The sequence below is a fragment of the Wyeomyia smithii genome, chromosome 3 (genome assembly GCF_029784165.1).
Source record: "Wyeomyia smithii strain HCP4-BCI-WySm-NY-G18 chromosome 3, ASM2978416v1, whole genome shotgun sequence".
NCBI classification, from domain to species: Eukaryota; Metazoa; Arthropoda; class Insecta; order Diptera; family Culicidae; genus Wyeomyia; species Wyeomyia smithii.
Window position 1 is genome coordinate 104,502,273 of NC_073696.1, and position 18,712 is coordinate 104,520,984.

At 36.8% G+C, this 18,712-nt stretch overlaps 1 protein-coding gene across 5 annotated transcripts in view; it reads left to right on the forward strand.

The window, feature by feature from the left end:
- Positions 1-18,712, forward strand: part of LOC129726435 (cGMP-dependent protein kinase, isozyme 2 forms cD4/T1/T3A/T3B) — a 414,395-nt gene that overhangs the window by 14,121 nt on the left and 381,562 nt on the right. For 3 of the 5 annotated variants that reach the window (XM_055683124.1, XM_055683123.1, XM_055683125.1), the window contains exons 3-4: positions 12,224-12,878; positions 16,413-17,053. The gene's annotated coding sequence lies outside the window, so the exon portion shown is untranslated. Of the gene's footprint in view, positions 1-12,223; positions 12,879-12,908; positions 13,294-16,412; positions 17,054-18,712 lie in introns of those variants that run through there. The other 2 variants (XM_055683127.1, XM_055683126.1) reach the window with 2 other exon arrangements.

Genomic DNA, 18,712 nt, shown 5'->3' on the forward strand with positions numbered 1-18,712 from the left:
CTCGGTTGTTGGTTGGGTTGAACAAGTCTCACAGGAAGGTGATAAATGATGACGGTAATAATGATGATTGCTTATTTCATTATATTTTTTGCTATGGTGAGATGAAACTGATTATTTTCAATGCTAGTCAAGGCCCTTAATTTGAATCGCTTCAACGATGTGCATTTATCTAAATGATAGTTGAACTCGTTAATTGGCCCGACAAGGGATAGAAAATTGGCACGATGAAGCAACTAAAAGTCACTTTCGAGAAGATATTAAAGGTCACATCATAATGGTTGGTTCGAGCGATGCATGTTTCGTGTTAGATAAGAGATTTGTACATTGTTTGATAATGATACAGGCCACACCTGTCGACTTTGGTCAGGGATGAAAGTACCTGTTAGACTGCGTAGGGTACGTTCACTTGTTTTAACCTTAGTTATATGTTTTCACCTTACGCAGTATTTACAAAAATTTTCAGACAATAATCGACAAATAACTCACTGATATGCACTCTAAAGGATTCCAGGTGAGCTCAAAAACGATGGCCATTCAATGATTTTGTCTTCCTCGAACATGCTTTCGCTTGAACACCGTCAATAGAGGTCGAATGATATTAATGATGAAATGATGATTCCAGTTATGCCTTTGTAAAACAATTCAATGTTATGCGCTTCAATATGTTCTTGCTGAACAGCGTCTAGATCATGCGATTATTGTAGCAGATGGTATCTCCTCCATTTTGTAGATGCTTGGGAGTCCGTGGTGATGATGTTTTTGCCGTGCCATGATGTACACGGTTTAAGCTCCATGATGGGATGTGGCCACTCATTTTACATTTTCGAGTTCCCGCATTTTTCCCAACTTTTTCCCGCATGATTGCAAGAAATTCCCGATTGTCAAAAATGGTAACTAGGTTATGTTCTATCGACGGTTGAGCCTTAAAATTGGAAGTAATAGCGCATATCACTTTTTCCGAATTAGCTCGGGACATTCTACACAAACAGTTGATTAGTTACATAAAATGCAACTTTTGCTTTATACAGGTTAAATATAATTTTTGCGATATTCTCCAATTGGCAAATCTTCCATTAAGCAGTCAATAATCGTGTTAGCTATTTCGTGCATTCATTATGTTTGTCTATCTGTTTTCTTAAAATATGATATAAGCACCGTTTTTATTCAACGCATAACAACCTATTAGGAGAACAACAACAAACAAAACAGCACTTTGCGTACATTTTTTTCTCGTTGTTCAAATCATCGGAAAAAGTCCTGGGAAGTTAAGGGTGAACATAAATCTACTTAACCTAAAAGTAAAAAATATTTTGAATTGATTTTTTAGGAAACAAAACTTGTGACATGGATTTGCGTTTTTTTTTCTCCTCAAATTGAAGATAATGTTATTTTACGTTCAGGAAAAATACTGCGATTTACCTGTATTTCGTTCATCACGCGTTGCATAGATTCAAAACTTTTCAATAGTGAATTCACAACTTTTTCAGCATTTTGATTTGCTAGTCCATCTCTCTGGTCATCTGCCAACATCTTCAACTTGTTTGCATCCAACGCTCAAAATGGTCAAGCTGATAAAAAAATGATATTGGGGACTAACATTTCAAAATAAGTGATTTCGAAACTTAAAAAATAACCTGGGAATCAGAAAAAAAATCTTAAATCATTGTTTTTCAAATTAAAAGTCTTTCACTGCACGAACATGTCTTGCAGAAACCGTTGAAAAGGAAACAAATTCGTGATCAAATAATCAACGTTGTAACATTTGGCAACTTAGAGTTCAAAAAATAAGCTTTTTGAGATATTCAATCAATTTTTTAAATAGAACTATTATCTACAGCATTGCCGGAAACATCACACCAATCAAGCTAATTATTTTGGCTTTTAGAATATTTAAAGAATTTTTGTTTATTGGCCACAACCAGCAGTCAGCTGTTTAGTGCATGGGACGATTGCAGGGCTAGCGCTACAATCCTGCAGACACTAACAGTCTCTCTCGAGCCGAGACACGAACCTACGACTAGTTATTAGTTAGGCCAGCATCGTACCCTAAGATCAGTTGCAAAACAAAAAGCATGTAAAAAGTCGTATACAACAACAAATAAAATAAATAAACGATTATGCTGTTTTCAAAGAACATTTCTGATTGTATTTACATCAAAAATAGTTTTTTTACAGTCAAATTGTGTGATTTACAGAAAAATACGAATTTGAAAAATGTACAAAAATTAGTTTTTCAAAAAATTCCAAAATAATGTTTGCTCTATTTTGTGGCAAGTTTGTAATGTTTTTTCAATTACTTGCTCCGCATAGCAAGCTCGTCCCTAACCCAAAATCCCACCAGCATTGAGTTTCTAAGCGGAAATAGTAGCTAGTTTCGCTAGAGTTCGCCAAATATTCCTTCAAAACGACTAGCTGAAATAAAAATCTATTTGAGAAACTGGAGAATCAGAACTGTGTGCCACTTATTTTATCCTCAATTTGTTTATTCAAATAACTACTAATAACTAGTGATGTTAGTAAGATTGTACAGTGAAACTTATTTTGTATTGCTCTTAGAAAATGAAAGTTTCTATTGTACATATGAGAATTTATGATTGATTCTCTCACTAAAAATGTTTTCTCGATATACTGGCAACTTCCATTCCCAGACTCCGGACCGATTTTCTACTCCGGTTTCAATTCGCTCACAGAGGCCATTCAATTTTTTCAGATAACAACAGATTCCGACGTTTTATGCTATTCTAAGACATTTGGTGTCAACATTTATTTAATTTGAAAAGCAGGACTGATAAAAGTAGTCAGCTGGTCAGCGGGTCAAAAAAAGTAAGTTTAGTGACTTTTTGGTTAAAAAATTGACTGCTGAAGAAAAATGTGACTTTTAAGGGACCAACTTGCAATCCTGCACTTACAACTTCTCCATCATTTGTTATTGCATCATACACAATTCTTTGAAAAAATCCTGGTAACAAAATCCCGATTAAATAAAAAAACTTCCGACTTTTCCCGCATTTTTCCCGATGTAATTCAATTCCCGACTTTTTCCCGCATTTCCCGTTTTCCCGATTGAGTGGCCACCCTGTGGGATTATGTGGTAGCTAATCAATATCAAACCTAATTTCCATGCTTTTCACTTTGTTGCAATGTAAGGAACACGAACCACGGGAAAGGGTTCATAACACTAAGTTGTTGTAGAATTCCATTTTCAAATTATACTTCTCCATGAAAACAATAGTTTACTAACAACTAACAAGAGATTCTGAGTGAATCTTAGTAAATGAACAAAAAATTCACAAGCATTCGCAGTCTCTTACTCTTCTACAAATGTATTTATTTAGGAATTTACTCTTTCGATACTAGCCGTTCACGATTATTTCGTGAATATGGAAGATAAAATTAAATGAATATCCGTTGCAAAAATTTACAATTCTTGTTGAGTAATTTATGGTAATCATATTTATGAGACATACTCTCAATCACCATCAACAGCAGTATTGCAGTTTTTCCTCGATTGCACACGTATAGAAATGTACGAACAAAAGTGTACCATTGCAATACGAATAGTACCGCTGCAGTACGAATAGAAGTATACCGCTGGAATGTACGAATAGAAGAGTACCGCTGCAATCATAGACGACGAGAGACCTGCGGTTCTTTACTCCACTGGTACTGTTGCTTTTACCGGCATGTTTTATTTCAAGACATCAGTTTTTATTAGGTTCTGAAAGCAGGTTTAGAAATTGTTCAAGAATGGGGATTGTTTCAAACTTTTTGGAAAACTTTTACCTTCGAGACATCATATTAGTCTAAGCTCATGGAAACAAAATCAAATTGACCTATTGGGACGGGGAGACTCTGCCAATTTTTATTTCGATATTGATACAGAGAATATCACAAGGAACGGATGGTGTCCATTCACGTCGTCTGTGCTAAGAATGCTCGCATGTAATTGGTTCATTATTCGCGTAAATTTGTTATTGAAACTTTTTATCAATTTTACCGCTTAAGAATGAAATTAGAGTGATAACTAGCATATCACAAAATTGTTATACATTTTATCTATCCAACAACATGTTGGTTTCTGTTATCCATCAGGTGGTTATGCTGTTATTAACGTTTGAAATCTGACGCAAAACATTTGCCAGTTTTATTTCCAATTTTACAGAATGCATCCCAGTATAGTAAACAAAGACGTAGTCCCACGTCAGAAAAGTCAATTTTTGTTGCACTGTGATATCATCCCGGTTACAAATATACCTACACGCAAAATTTTTCCTTATTACTTTGAAAGCAATAACGCAAAATTTCTCTTTAGGTAACAAATCTGTTACTCAAAAAGCAATAAAGTTGTTCTCCAGCCAAGTAATAACACATACTGTCATATATTTCGCACATGCTACGGGGGTACATGAATTACGTAACGGCATCCATAAATTACGTAACGCTCATAGGGGGGTATCCTTGAGCGTTATGATTTGTTACACAGGGGAGGGGGGGAGGTGAGTTAAAAGTTACGTAACGAAAAATCTCGGGAGAAACTCTCCAAAAACGAGCATTTTTATCAAGGAAATCATTCAGCAGCGTTACGTAGTTTTTTTTTGGGGGGGGGGGGGGGGTGTGCGTGTTGGCCTTATCTATCAATGCTCGTTTCAAATACATACAAAATTTTCACTGTCGAAAAATGTTCCCTATCCATCTACAGTCAAGAAACAACATATAGGGACCGTTGCATGTGCAACATATATGTTACCAGTTTCTTGTTAATTGAAGATAGATTCATCCGGGCTGTGGGTATTAGTTTGTTCGTTGTGTGCATCCGGGGTAGAGAAAAAATATGACAAGAGCTGCCAAGCATCATTTTCCCCGTCGTTCAGTATGTAAACGTTGATGATTTCAAAGACTCCATATGCGTCTTGAAATCACATCACGATGTGTAAACTCCGTTAGAGAAAAACACAAACATTTGCTTTCTCGCAAACTATCTAATGTGGTTTTTCTAATTAGACATTTAAGGTTGACGGGTGAGATTCTACTTTTTCGTGAATGAGGAGGACAGACATGAACCTGATCGTTGCCTCAATACAAATGCAGCGAGTGAAGGCTTGATCACATGCATTGCGGTTCTTGGTTGTATGTTTTTTTGTAGAAAAACATACAAGCGTGTAGCCGTCATATTTTTGTTACTTCTTTTTTATTACCTTTTGTGTCTAATGCGAGGTCGTAAGATACAAACAGTAACAAACTGTTGCTCAAAAGTAACAAAATCTTCCCAGTTTGTGTTGGGTGTATATTGGATGGTATTTGGCCTTCTTTTCAGTTCTTATTGCTTGACATCTGCGCTCTAAACGAGGCTCTACATTTTTTTAAATGTACGGTTTCTGCAAGAATGAAATAAATCCACTGAAAACAAAATGAGCTACAGTCCCTCACTATTATGGGTCAGTCCACGTGTTTTCTGAATGTTCAAAAATTAATATGAAATCGTAAAAATTATCAACTACGAATGTTTCACTATCTATATCTGTGTTCTGATGTGTACTATCGATCAACAATTAGTTTCACTGCAGTTGACTGCCTATAATCGCATATGAGTCCCATCTGGAAGATCATCGAGTTGAGAAAACAGCATTTGAAGATATTTTTCTTGTTTTGGGTATTTCACCTGTTTGGGTGGGTTTTCGACATGATGTAATGAAATAGACCTTAATTATAACTTCTTCATCACGAATTGCCTTTTTCGTGAGAATTACAATAAAAAATAAGGAAGAGACTGATATGCGATTATTTGGGCCATCGAGTAGCAAAACAATCGCATACCAGTCTCACTTTCAACCGCGAGTAGCGAGTAGTCATATTTTTCTCAAGTATTTTGAATATGACAGACGTTTATAGCCACAGACAGCTTCTATGCTGCATGTAAAATGGCGGAGACCTCCACCCATTACTTACCCCGACTTTAAGGTCGTCGTTGAAAAAGCAAAATATAAGGTTGAAGTCTAGGATATGCTACTGAATAATTTCCTTTCTTACGTCTTCAGTGTTTCGCAATACGTGCTAAATAAAATTATTTTGAATTAACCCGTGCATTTAGCATATTGATAAGTAGTATTGAGAAAGATAAGTTTCCAATTTCATTACAACAGTGACTTGAAGGAAGACGACGGCGAAGAAAGAAGGTAAAAGTTGTTTTTAGCTAAGCAACTATAAACGATTTCATCTGAGTTCTGACAATTTCAACTTGAATGATCATTTGAAGTGAGCAGATCATCCACAAGAAATTAATCTCTTACATAAAGTAACATTGCTCAAGATTATTATCCCTCTGATTGACGAAACCTATAACCCTTTCGGGAACGAACTTTCAGAAAAAGTTGCAGTGTTTACTTAAAATTAACTTTTGTGTGGAATTTATTTGTTTCCTTGCATTTTTATTGATTATTTGATGATTTTTTAACAGTAAAAAGCTTGAAAAACAGCATCGAATATTTATTATATGGATTGAAGAAAAAACATGGCCATACTCAGGAAAAACATATGGTAGGACAATTTGACCTCATATTTTGTTCTGACTTTCTCAAATAAAACATACCTTTTTGTTTCCTTAATCGATATTAAAGCAAGAAATAGATGGAATCTGATATTTAGCTCAAAAGTTATGAAATTATTATGACACTACCGGAAGTGGACTGATCGATAGCTCTCTAGAAAAAAACATGCGCAAAATTTTTCCTATACTAATTTTCATACAAATTTATGTACATGCATATGTTATGCATCAAACAGAGGCACAAGTAATCCATATCCGGCAGGTTTAGTATTATCTGGGGGCCTAAATTGAACCAAAGAAAAACTTTGTCCTGGCTCTGTGCTGTCAAGTTTGCATTTTTCCATGTAACTATTACCCACCTTAGCGTAAATGTAAGTCTTTGGGCATGTGTTTGTGTGTGGGGTGTGTGTGTTTGTATGTGTGTTTGTGCGTGTTTGTCTAATTGAAACTGCCGATGGACAATAGCTGATGTTTGACCGAAACACGATGGATAAAACTGAATCAACTGCGAGGCAGAGTAGAAAGTAGTCAAGTTTTTACGCCAAGCTATGCGAACATTCTGCAAGAAAAATACATGTTTATTCGCATAAACTGGCGTAGCGGTTTTTCTGGATCAATTACCACGGGCTGACTCGTATAATCCATGGGGCCTCTTTTCAAACATCAATCTTCATAAAATTGACAGACTATTTTGTTGGAATTGTATCTCAATATAATGATTTGGGTTAAAATAACAAAAACGCGTTTTTCTCGCAATGATGGTGTTGGTTGTTACGTCAACTATGTAAACAGGGGCAGTATAGGCAGTTGATGCGTATGAATCGGTTGGGAAGAAAAATATCACTTACATAGCAAAAGACTCAATTATGGATCACTTTTGGCATTCAAAATCATTAAGTCTACAATTGTTGCTGGCCCATAACTGTGGAGGCATTTAAATTTTGGCCATTCGATGTTTTCGGTATTTCAATTTGTACCCCTATTCTAGACTGTTAGACCGTAAGACGTAATTCTACGTCAAAAATTATTCGCTATTAGCTATGATCAAAACTTTTGAGATAAATTTTTTCATTGGTTTCGCCTACTACAACGTATTCGACGTTTGCAAAAGTTGGCTTTGAGTCAGAATAGTTTAAATACCGGTTGAAAAGTCTAGTAGAAAACATATACCGTGCTGGATCGAAATCCGTACACCTAAGCACATGATAATCTTCGACGGTCAATATAAAATCAAGAAATCACATATTGCTGTAAACTGACATGTTTAGTTATAGGTCTATTTATATTTTATCACTATTTTCCAGCAAAATGATTGAAATCACTCCGAAACTCGAAAAAATCATGTTTAAATAGAACATGTTTTGAATCGAAATCCGTACACAGTTTTTTGTCTGAATCAAAACCCGTACACTTTTGAATCGAAATCCGCACACACGCGATATAGACTGGATCAAAGTCCATACAACAATAAAGCAAACTCCCTATAGATGAAGAAGTACAAAAATGAACATCTTTTATTTATAATTTATCTTTAAATTACCGAATAAGTATATTTTGAGGATCAACTGGCTCCTAAAGTTTCACACGGTTTCCTAATTTTTGATATCAGCTGAAATAGTGCAATTTTCGTAGCGTTTCGTAGTAACCGGAACGCCGGAACCTCTCGAAGCTTCCCGGTACGACTTTCCCTTGCGCACCTCAGTCACAGCTCGTTTAAAACTGTTTGCCGTATTTTTATACTTGTTTTCTTCCATAATATGCTGAAAACAGGAAGAAAGTTCAACAATATATGCATGAAACACACGCTGTACGGATTTCGATTCAAGCAAATAAAAAGAATCAAAATCCGTACGGCAAAGTTTTTGTTGAAAAACTACAACTTACACTATTTATTAGACAATATACAGGTCGAAAAAGACAAAGACTTACCTTTTCCATCAATTTTAAAAAGATTCACAGAGTAAAACACTTATATCCCACTTGATAATCGTTTTTATCTGAAGAACGTTTCCTTAGTAAATTCTCTAACGATACAACGAAATGATAACTGAAACCGATACACGATTGATTTTTCATTTTTAATATTTTTATTTCATGGCCTACTGGCGCATAGTTTAATTTAACAGAAGGCCAACAACTCAACGGATATGTACATGTAACTATCATATGAATTTTCACTTTTATAATTCTTAAAACTGAAGAAAAATATCAAGGTGTCCGGATTTCGATACTGTACGGGTTTCGATCCAGCACGGTACACTAAAGTCGATTTTTACGTGGGGGATACGTGCCGCGTAAAAAACCGCGTAAATTCCGGAATCCGCGTAAAAAAAACCAGCGGTAATTCTGCATTCCAAGTGAAGGGAATCCGAAATCCGGGCAAAAAAAATACCGCGTAAATTCCGGAATCCGCGTAAAAAAACGCGTAAAAATCGACCTTAGTGTACAAAGCTTCATCAGAATCGAAAATGTTTGTTGGGATTTCAGTTTTTTCAGGGCGATTTTGCTTGGTTCTACTCTACTGTAAATATCGGAAAATATAAAGCTGTGAAGCGGAGTGTTATTGGTAATATCCTCGATTTATAGAGACTCACTTATCAACTAACAGCTTGTCGTGTTTTATCCGTTTGACTATATCCGCCGATTTGTATGCCTAGCACTTCATGTACTTGTACTTCATGATTCATACGTCTGCGCCAAACATGACTTTCCAGTTTGCCTCCAAGGATTGACCACAAGATTGTACTCCTAAAACAACAAGAGCTTCGCCGATCAGCCTTTTTTAGTGTCTATGGTTCATGGCCATGGCTGTTTGAGTAGACCTAGCAAACCAGTTAATCAATCGCTTGTGCGCGAGAAGCCGCTGGCTTAGACGGTGAGTCGGCAGCCGGCTCGGTCTGCGGAAACTGCGGCGGCTTAGTGCCGCTTCGGTTCCTTGTTCCTAATCATGCGTCTTTGCCGCATTATTTAGAGAAAAATATTATACCCAGCCTAAACGCAGGGTGCAAAAAATATTCTAGTTTCATGTATAATTCATTGATCGACGCTTTTTGTTAATCATCAAACGTGCGCCATATTTTTCAATAGGCATCTTGAAAAGAAATGGATGTTGCAAATCCGGGACACATTAGATCACAACTTATGGCAGGATCTACGTGAAAGAATTTTTGAAAAAAAGCGCTGTTATCCTTGAATAAGCATAACAATTGTACAATCTTTGAGCCGATCATGCTTTCTGCCATTACTCCAAGGATGTGCTAGAGTGATATAATACAAACAATTTCTCATCTGTACCAAAGGAGGTGAATCCACCATACTGAAGTTCGCCCAATCGAAACTTTCTTAGTTTTGACGAAGGCGAAGCTAACGAAACATATGAAACCAGCGGACATTGTTAAAAAACTCAAGAGAGATTGGCCATTTAAGACATTTGGCATTAAAAAATTCGATACCGACAACCGTCCCATTGAAAATATGTGACATCTGTTGCTTCAATTTTTTTTTTGAAACCGCAGGACTTTACAAAGGCGCGCAGCGCACTTTATAAGAACGCGGGACATTTCGCGGGAGGTTTTTCTACGCGGGACATTTTGTTAAAACGCGGGACTGTCCCGCGAAATGCGGGACGTCTGGCCACTTTAGTTTTAAGTCCAGAGGAAGCTCAACGTTAAACTCCAAAATTGTCTCTCGGTAAATATTCTCACGACTAAAAAAATTCAATTTGTTGTCAAGCATGAACAATAACGGGCTTAAGTAACGTATTTGTACCTGTTGCCGAGGTTTCTACTGTAACTTCAGAAATAATAGTGAAGCTGCTATTGAATTCTTTGCGAGTAAACTCCATACTACATGTGCTATTCTTTAAACTCAAATAATCGTGCAATCGATTTTTTCTTCAATGATAAGTCAGACGTTACTATTTCAAAGCCACCAGAAACTATTTGTTGTCTAGGTCAAAAATAAATCAATCGTAATGCTACATCCAATTAATTTATCAAACAATTTAAATTGCCGCTGTACGGTTGATGTAATTAATATTCATTTAATTTCATCTTTAAATTATTGCGGCGAATTGACCGTGCATTGGAATAATTATTCTTGCCTCCGGTTGTACTTGGTTGCTAATTACCCGATCTTCACTGTGCAAATGTCCACCGTTCTCTGCAAAACTGGTTTTATTTTATTTTTTCACAATCTGACAGCCGTATTAAGCAATTATTAAATAACCGAATTGAATTTTTACCTCAAACATTCACAACTTTATGGTTACCAAACAGGCCACTAACCATGCATAAACCATAAATCTCCTATGCGTTCACTAGCGCAGCATGATTTGTGGCAACAAGAATCGCTGCAGAAGAACTGGACACATAACCGGTTCCCACTGTGGAATGTATTAGCATTCAAACTGCCCGCTCACCAGCACGGAACCGGTTGAGGTCGTGTTTGTATAGTTCGCGTGCATCTTCCGCGCGCGGCTCGAACCGATTCAACTGAGTGTCATCATCCCCATCATCGCACTCGAGGAGACACTCTCGTGCCGTTAGTATATTGGAAATTGAAACCCCCTCGCGATCACCAGCCGGGGTGCCACTCTTCCGTGGGGCGCCACAGAATAGGAATAAATTACCATATGAAATGAAGATATTGATACGCAAAAAGAGAATCTAATTTGCCAAAAATAGATTCCTGACTGGCTTTGGGATACCGTGTTGTGAATATGAAAAAGATGGATGACTATTTTTCTACTTGGTGCGTCTGGTCCATTCGGATAATGTCAACGCGTCAAATGTCGCAGAGCTGAAGTGTGCTAATGCGCAGATGTAAAAGATCAAGAAATTTGATTTGAATTTTGATGGAAATAATTTTGGATTACTCAATATAGAATCACCTGCGGTTTGATAAAAAACTTTTAGTATCTGGCGTGACTCATGTGTCTATGTTTTAAACAATCTAAATGTCATAAAAATAACTCCAATTTTTTTCTAAAATTAGAGAAAAAATTAACTTTAATTTTAGCTGACTTCGTTAGTTCAACAGAAGTCTGTTCCGAAAAGATTCGCAGATTTACGTGAAATGCCTCTTTGTACTTGCCAAATATAGCAACCGTCACATAATGATAACGCACTCTATCTGTCATGACTTAATTTTATGTTTTACGTTGATTACACATTATTTTGCCGACATCCATAAATTACGTTACGTTCATAGGGAGAATAGCGTGTTAGTTTTATCGCTACAAATCGTTGCATAAAGGATGAGATGAAAACTAAAAATAATTTGCGTTACATAACTACGACACAGTTCAGCTGCTACGTTGCGTTTTGTAGCAAATGGAGCGGATAGGTGCAGAAATTGCTATTTTGATCATTACGTAACTAATAGATGCCGCCTTTTTTTTAGACATGTAGTCACGAACGCACGAGTTCTAACCTCACTTAACATCTCGCATAAACGACCACGATGGAGAACCTATTATTGACAATTTTAAAAATTTTGGCTGAGCCAGTGCTTCGACCGCTGTTTCTGCCCCTTTCCTCTAACGATGCATTCCATAATCAAATCGACTTACACATGCCCGGTTGTATGCCAGTCACTCACATCTCTCCCTAAGTAGATAATTCCTTCAACAGGTTTCTAAAAATACATCTCGTATTTTTTTTCTGTTTTGATTTGCAGACTGCCTACTTAACCGAACGGAAGACGCTACACAGCATTATCAGTTGACCGTTGCCTTTATAGCTGTCATCGTCGTCGAGCTCGTCGTTGGCATCGTTGTCGTCGAATTGGTGCTCATTCAAACGTGTTTCCTCGGTTTCGCGCTCGGTATTTTCCGATTCCACAGTCCGTACCCGTCTCGTGTCTTACAGCAGTTCCAGAGAGAGAGGTCACCGTGAGCTGATTTGATACACATGTCGCAGCATTCATTACTGTGCAGTTGGTGCATGCCCAGTATTGACGTGTTATCGGTAATTTCATTAAGCTGGTAGCCGATAAAGCCCATTACGGTACACGGTTGCTTAAAATAGAAGAAAGAATCGACGCTGTTTCAAAATTTGTTAGTGTACTGAAATAGATTTGTTGTCTTAATAGAAGAAAGCGCTTCTTGTTGGGTAAAGAAACGAAGCTAAAAAACAACGAAGCATTTGTCAACGAATCCGCATCATGAATCAGAAGAAAAGCAGAGCCAGTGATTACAACGAATCTTACAGTGAATCTATTCAAGAAGACGTGAAAAAATCATTTTGTGATTACATCTAGTCCCAGTCTAGTGTTCGTGTGATTAGCTAACTTTTTTTTAATCAACGACGAAGTTTCAAGGAAAAATCTACTTGTAAGTGCTTTACTAAGTGATCGATAAATCAGCCAGCCCTTCTATAACGTTCAGAACAGCTGATGCTTGGGGTAATTAACCGAGCTCCACCAACAGCAACAACAACAATAACAGCAGCAGTAGCAGTTCGCGTCGAACCGGAATAAAAGAGGAAGTGAACAGCAACACGGCAACTTGTTTCGAGTCGGAAAATTGATCAAGTGCCAATTTCGGGTGTGTGTGAGAGAAATGTTTATAGCCGGCGTGCCAGTTCATTCATCATTTTTTTTGTTTAGCACTGAAGCAGACGTAATCCGACGCCCGTATACGCGCACTGTCTTCGTCGTTGTGGTGAATTGATTGCGCTCCTCGGCGCTGCTGGTGGTGTGCAACAAGTGGCCGCGGGTTGGGATCGATCGGGTTACGTCAACGTGTGGTGAGTTTAGAGTGATGTGTTTGTGATCGCACGAAAACGGTGCCGCCGTATTGCATGCGACCCGTTCGTTCTATACTATAAGCGTCCGTCGATCTGACCCTCAGTATATGCGTTGAAAGGGTATGTGTGGAGCTGTTTTTGCGAAGGTGGATCAGCTGTTTTGAATGTTTTGAAGATCGGGTGCCGATCGGGGATAGTGTTGCCAGAAAGATGCTTTTTAAACGATTGTGAACGAATTGTGGGTTGCTGATGAATGTTATAACTAAATGTGAATTATTACCTGATTAATTGTTTACATAACCTAGACTACAACAGTGTTTAAGATTTATATCTATATGCTGAACGATTGTCTTTTTATTTTTTGACAATTGTTCAGATGTCGTGATGAAAATGAGTGCCTTCTCGAAGTTTGTATATTCAAAATTTTAATAATGTTTTAGCATTCCATATGAATTTATTTTCATTTATTCATAGAATTTTCTGAAATAAAAGATTAAAAAATGTTTGTGAGCAACTAAATTTTATACAATGATTTCATGAATCATTACTATTTACAAATTCAATTTGTTGAACTATATAGTCATACCTCGATGTAACGTAACTTTTTTAAATATATCAAAAGTAAAGTACAACAATTATTTTTGGGGTGTATAATGTTCCGGATTAATGTTTTTAGTAAGTTTTGAAACCAATAAGTACCGTAAAAAGGGGTAAAATAGACATTTTTTTAATCTCTTGTGACTGGTTTCGTTTGTTTATGAAAGTTGTCCTAAAGGGGCATAAGACAGGCTTAAATATACTGCTAGGTTAAGGGAAATAAGCTCTTGTGCACCTTTGAAAGAATTTTGGAGCAATGAAAAAAAAAATCGTGCTTCGATATAACGTAACTCGATATAACGTAACGGAAACAAAAATAAAGTTGCCTTATATCGAGGTACGACTGTATATGAATATACCCGCAGGCGTATTTTATTTTACAATATAAAGTTGAAACGAACTTTGTTTTAAAAATTGGTTAGACCTACACCAACGAATTTGTGATATGCAGTGACTATTTATAGTTGCGAGTATTCACGTCTAGTAAGAGGTTTTTCATCCATACGAATTTGAATATTAAAAACTGATGAAAGCATACGAAATTCGTTCAATTTTGAGTATCATACCAGCCAGCGGAAGATGTATTTGGCAGTTTGAAACATAGTTCATAGTGTTGAATTAACCCGTTGTAATACAAAGTGCCACCATTCATCAAAAAAAAAAAAAAAAAAATTAATAAATTCCAACATTCTCAACAGTTCAATTGATGATTTTTAAACTTCGCTTTACATCTTACTCGCTTCGAGCGCATTGAATAAATATGATAAGTGTTTTAAACATGAACTTATTGCTGACTATCAACGCCGTTCGGTAGGGTGCCAATCACTTATATGGGAAAAAAGTAACCAGAAAATTTAAAAAAAAAACCTACACAAAATGTTCACCTGCCCCAAAAAGCACCCTGTGCAGAATTTCAGCTCGATCGGACTTTAAACGGGGTGGCGCAAAACGATTGAAGTTTGACCTTGAAATATTTGAAATATCACCAAAATCATGAAACCAGATCTCGACGTATCATGCATTGTAGGGCCATATGGCACCAAAAATAATTCCAAAAACCGAAATTTCACGCCCATTACTCCGTTGGGTTATTTTTGGATTTTTAAAGGCCAAAATTCAATCGCTTTGCGCCAAGGTCCGATTGAACTGAAATTTTGAACAGGGTGTTTTTCGGGCAGATGACCATTTTGTTAGGGTTTCTCAAAATGACCATTTTGGTTGGCACCCTACCGTTCAGTTATGAAATATTATTGGTTATCAGCATTCATAAGACACACAATTCTGATATGGCTCAGCTTATAATGCTTATCACTTTACGATGCCCCCCTGGGCATCGCAATTAAAGCTTTCCTAGTAATCGATGATGAATTTGTAGTAATATATGACGAAAAATTCTGAGGATTCTGGATTTTGGTTTTTATTATTTTTTCCTGACACTCTGATTTTTCATTTAGCCTTTGATTGTTGGCTTTCAATGAGTTTTAAGATCCCAAATGCACGGGTCTATTTAGGTTTTTTTTTGCATTTTAAGTGTCCTAAAATTTTCCGGCAGTTATAGCTGAAAAAAAATTAAATTTTCTGAATGTTCACGGTTTTTTCCAAATTATTTTTTTTTAATTTCCTTAGGTGAACAAGAAATTTTATCGATAGAGAATAAGAAGTTACATTGCAATGGACTGATAGAAGCTGGTTGATACAAAAATGCTTAATAGTGCAGTTTCAATAGAAGTACAACACCGGATCTACCATTGAATGATTTTTTCAAGCTATACATTTTAATTCAAATTTTGTATTGAAATTGAAATTGGTGGCCAATCCAGATGTTGCGTCTCCACGCAATATGAAACGCAGTTATGAAACGTGCTGGCCAAATTTCGATTCTCTGTAGAGAATATATATGAATATATTGATTTTTCAACATGTTTGTATTTAACAATAGCCAACTAGACAATCATGGACAAAACTTCCGATTATACGGTATTCGGCATTGTTGTGAACAATGAAAAACTTCTAAGGATTTTATTAAACTACTGCGTTAAGTTCGTTTGTTTTTCACAGAACAGATACAAATAGTCAAAGTAGGGCACTAAAGCGGCTTTTTTTGTGTCTTTAAATGTCTTTGAATTCATTTTCTGGACACATTTTCTTCGCTCAGTGCTTTTTTTCTTGCTGGAGCAAATGGAAGTACATATATTTGAAAAAAGTACTGTGAATTTTAGGCAATTGTCATAGCAATGTCAGCTTTATAGCATTTATTTGAAGGTCAAAATCCGCTGACTTTTGTCAGCGAAGTGCAAAAGGCACATATGAAGAGGCGTTTAAATTGCAAAATAATATAGTAAAATAATAGTTAGGAATTCAATTAATTTGTTGCCTAATAACTATGAATCTTAATCACATATATTTCTCCATTGGTGACTGTATTTACCATACCTCTGGCAACACTCTTCCCGTCCCGGTAGTAAAACAAAAGCGGGAAGCTGTCTTAATTAAACTCTGTTCTACCTCTTCTACATACACAGTGGAAACCCTGGTGCTAATGGAGTGTAGTAAATTGATGTATCAATATTAATAAAAATTATAGTATATTAACCAGTTGATAATAAATAATACAATCAAAAGGCGGTGCTACGCGACTGTGTACAGGAAAGAAGCAAACAAGAGAAGAGAGAAAAATCGCAGAAGAAGCCTGCAAGCGAGCAAACGGGTGCCCCTATACAAAGCAGCAGCAGCAGCGGGTTCGGATAGCCGCTAATCAATTTGTACTCGATAAGTTCTCAAGGCAGCCTGTATCGGCCGGGGGCGCTTGAGGTCGTACCCGAAACGGGCAGCAGTAACAATAGTTTGTTCGTTCGTTCGCTGGTATAGCACTGCAGCTGGTTGGGTCTCTGGGTGCGCGATAGTGCGAAGTGAAGTGAAACTCGTCCCACTCATCAGGCAACCAGTACTACAATAAGTTCTCAATTAAATTGAGTGCCTGCTTATTTGCAGCGATCCGGGAAGTAGTAGTCGTCGTCGTCGTAGTCGTCAAAACCGGTGGAGTGACTACTTGAACGGCGCGGGCACCCATAAAATATTGGCAAAAACAAGCCGCCGATTTCAGTGCGTTTTTCACGCTCCTTCAAGTTACACCGTGCCGAGGAGTGGTGATTTTCAGGAAGTGGTACGTAGCCTATTGTTTTTGTTGTATTTAAGTTCTGTTCTTATCAATACTGTTTCTGTGTAATGATGTTCTGGGTGGGTGGAAGTGGCAGAAGTTGCATATTTGCAATTAGTGAGTAGGTCAACGTGTTCTGGTGGGTGGCTCAGTGAACGGTTGGATATGCATTCGCGTGACTTCATGAGCTAAAAAGTCATGGCTCGTGCATTCACTATCTTTCGACGATAATTCGCGAGAGATTGTTTCAGAAACTAGTGCATTGCTATTTGATCATCTCCATTCATTGCAATTAAGTTTTTCTTGTTTGGAATCACAACTCATCGATATATAATAGACGATGAACTGGCAGTCAGTGCTGTAATGCTGTTTTTTGCCGCAGCAGATGTTTTGTAGAATCAGTTCAATATGTGTCAATAAAACCAATTGATGTGAGCACAACAACCGTGGGACTCAAGTTGACTTGTCGACTTAAGCGTGGTTTAATTTGTTTACTATTTAAAATATGTGCTATAACTTCACCTCCTTCAGATGTACAATAGATGGAAGCGCATGGTATTCTATGTCAATATTGATTTTGGTGCAGCTTATTTGCTACCTGTTCATTCGAGATGTGAAGTGTGTATGACCGTATTTTACTTTTAGAGAATGAATCAGTGTTTAAAATAAGTGTTTTATAACATGTTTAAAATGACATACTAGAAATGCTGTGATCACAAATATCACAGTGATCAGATTAATAACAACGATACGAGAAGCGGAAATAGTAAAACAAAAAATATAGTGTTTACAGAAAATATTTGTTTTGAAAAATGTCACGAAAACGGTAAAACCTCCAATAATGATTTACATTCATTAAAACGTTCCATGACAATACGCTGCAGCCATTGTTTAGTGCTATACGCTTTCGTTTTGACCGTCTAGCGTGATAATTGATACCGCGTTTTTTCATTCCATACAACTACTGAGTCTCAAGTTTCGTTGAAAACAATAAACAGAAAACAAATTCTACAATCTCTGTGTAAACGTAGTAAATGGATGTCGCCTAAAATCGAATGAACAATTTCATTTGTCAATCGGCAAAAGAAGTGATTAATGAAAGCAATAAACATGCATGTCCCATAGAAATTAATGTTATAAAATCTTTACCATCAATCAAAAGTGCAAATATAGACGAACAAGAAGATTGGGAAACTCGTAAAATAATTTATTTTTTATATAAAATTGGAAGTACAGATTAACCGGATGAAATTTTATATTGTATTTATTATTTGAAATCTGCAGAATCTTTCGAACCCTAAGCATATCAATTTGGTAACCTATAAATGAGTCATTCCATGCTACTTCACATATTGATCCTGATCGACCATTTCCAATTTCGCTGAATTTTGCCACAGTTGTTTTTTTTTCGATGAAGAAGTCATTTTATTATAACAGTTCTTCATGTAGACTTGCGACTGCTGCTTTAAAAGGACCGATTCAAAATGGTGACTGATAGATAAAAATTTCTATATCAGAAAAAAGACTTCTTTGACGGAAATGGTGTCTTAGGCTTCTGCCATGCCGAACGCCAACGCTAGGTTAATGAACAGCTCTATTTACGGTTGTTCATTAACCAACGGCAAGAATCTCGCCAGATCGTTCGCGTTGGCGTTCAGCTTGGCA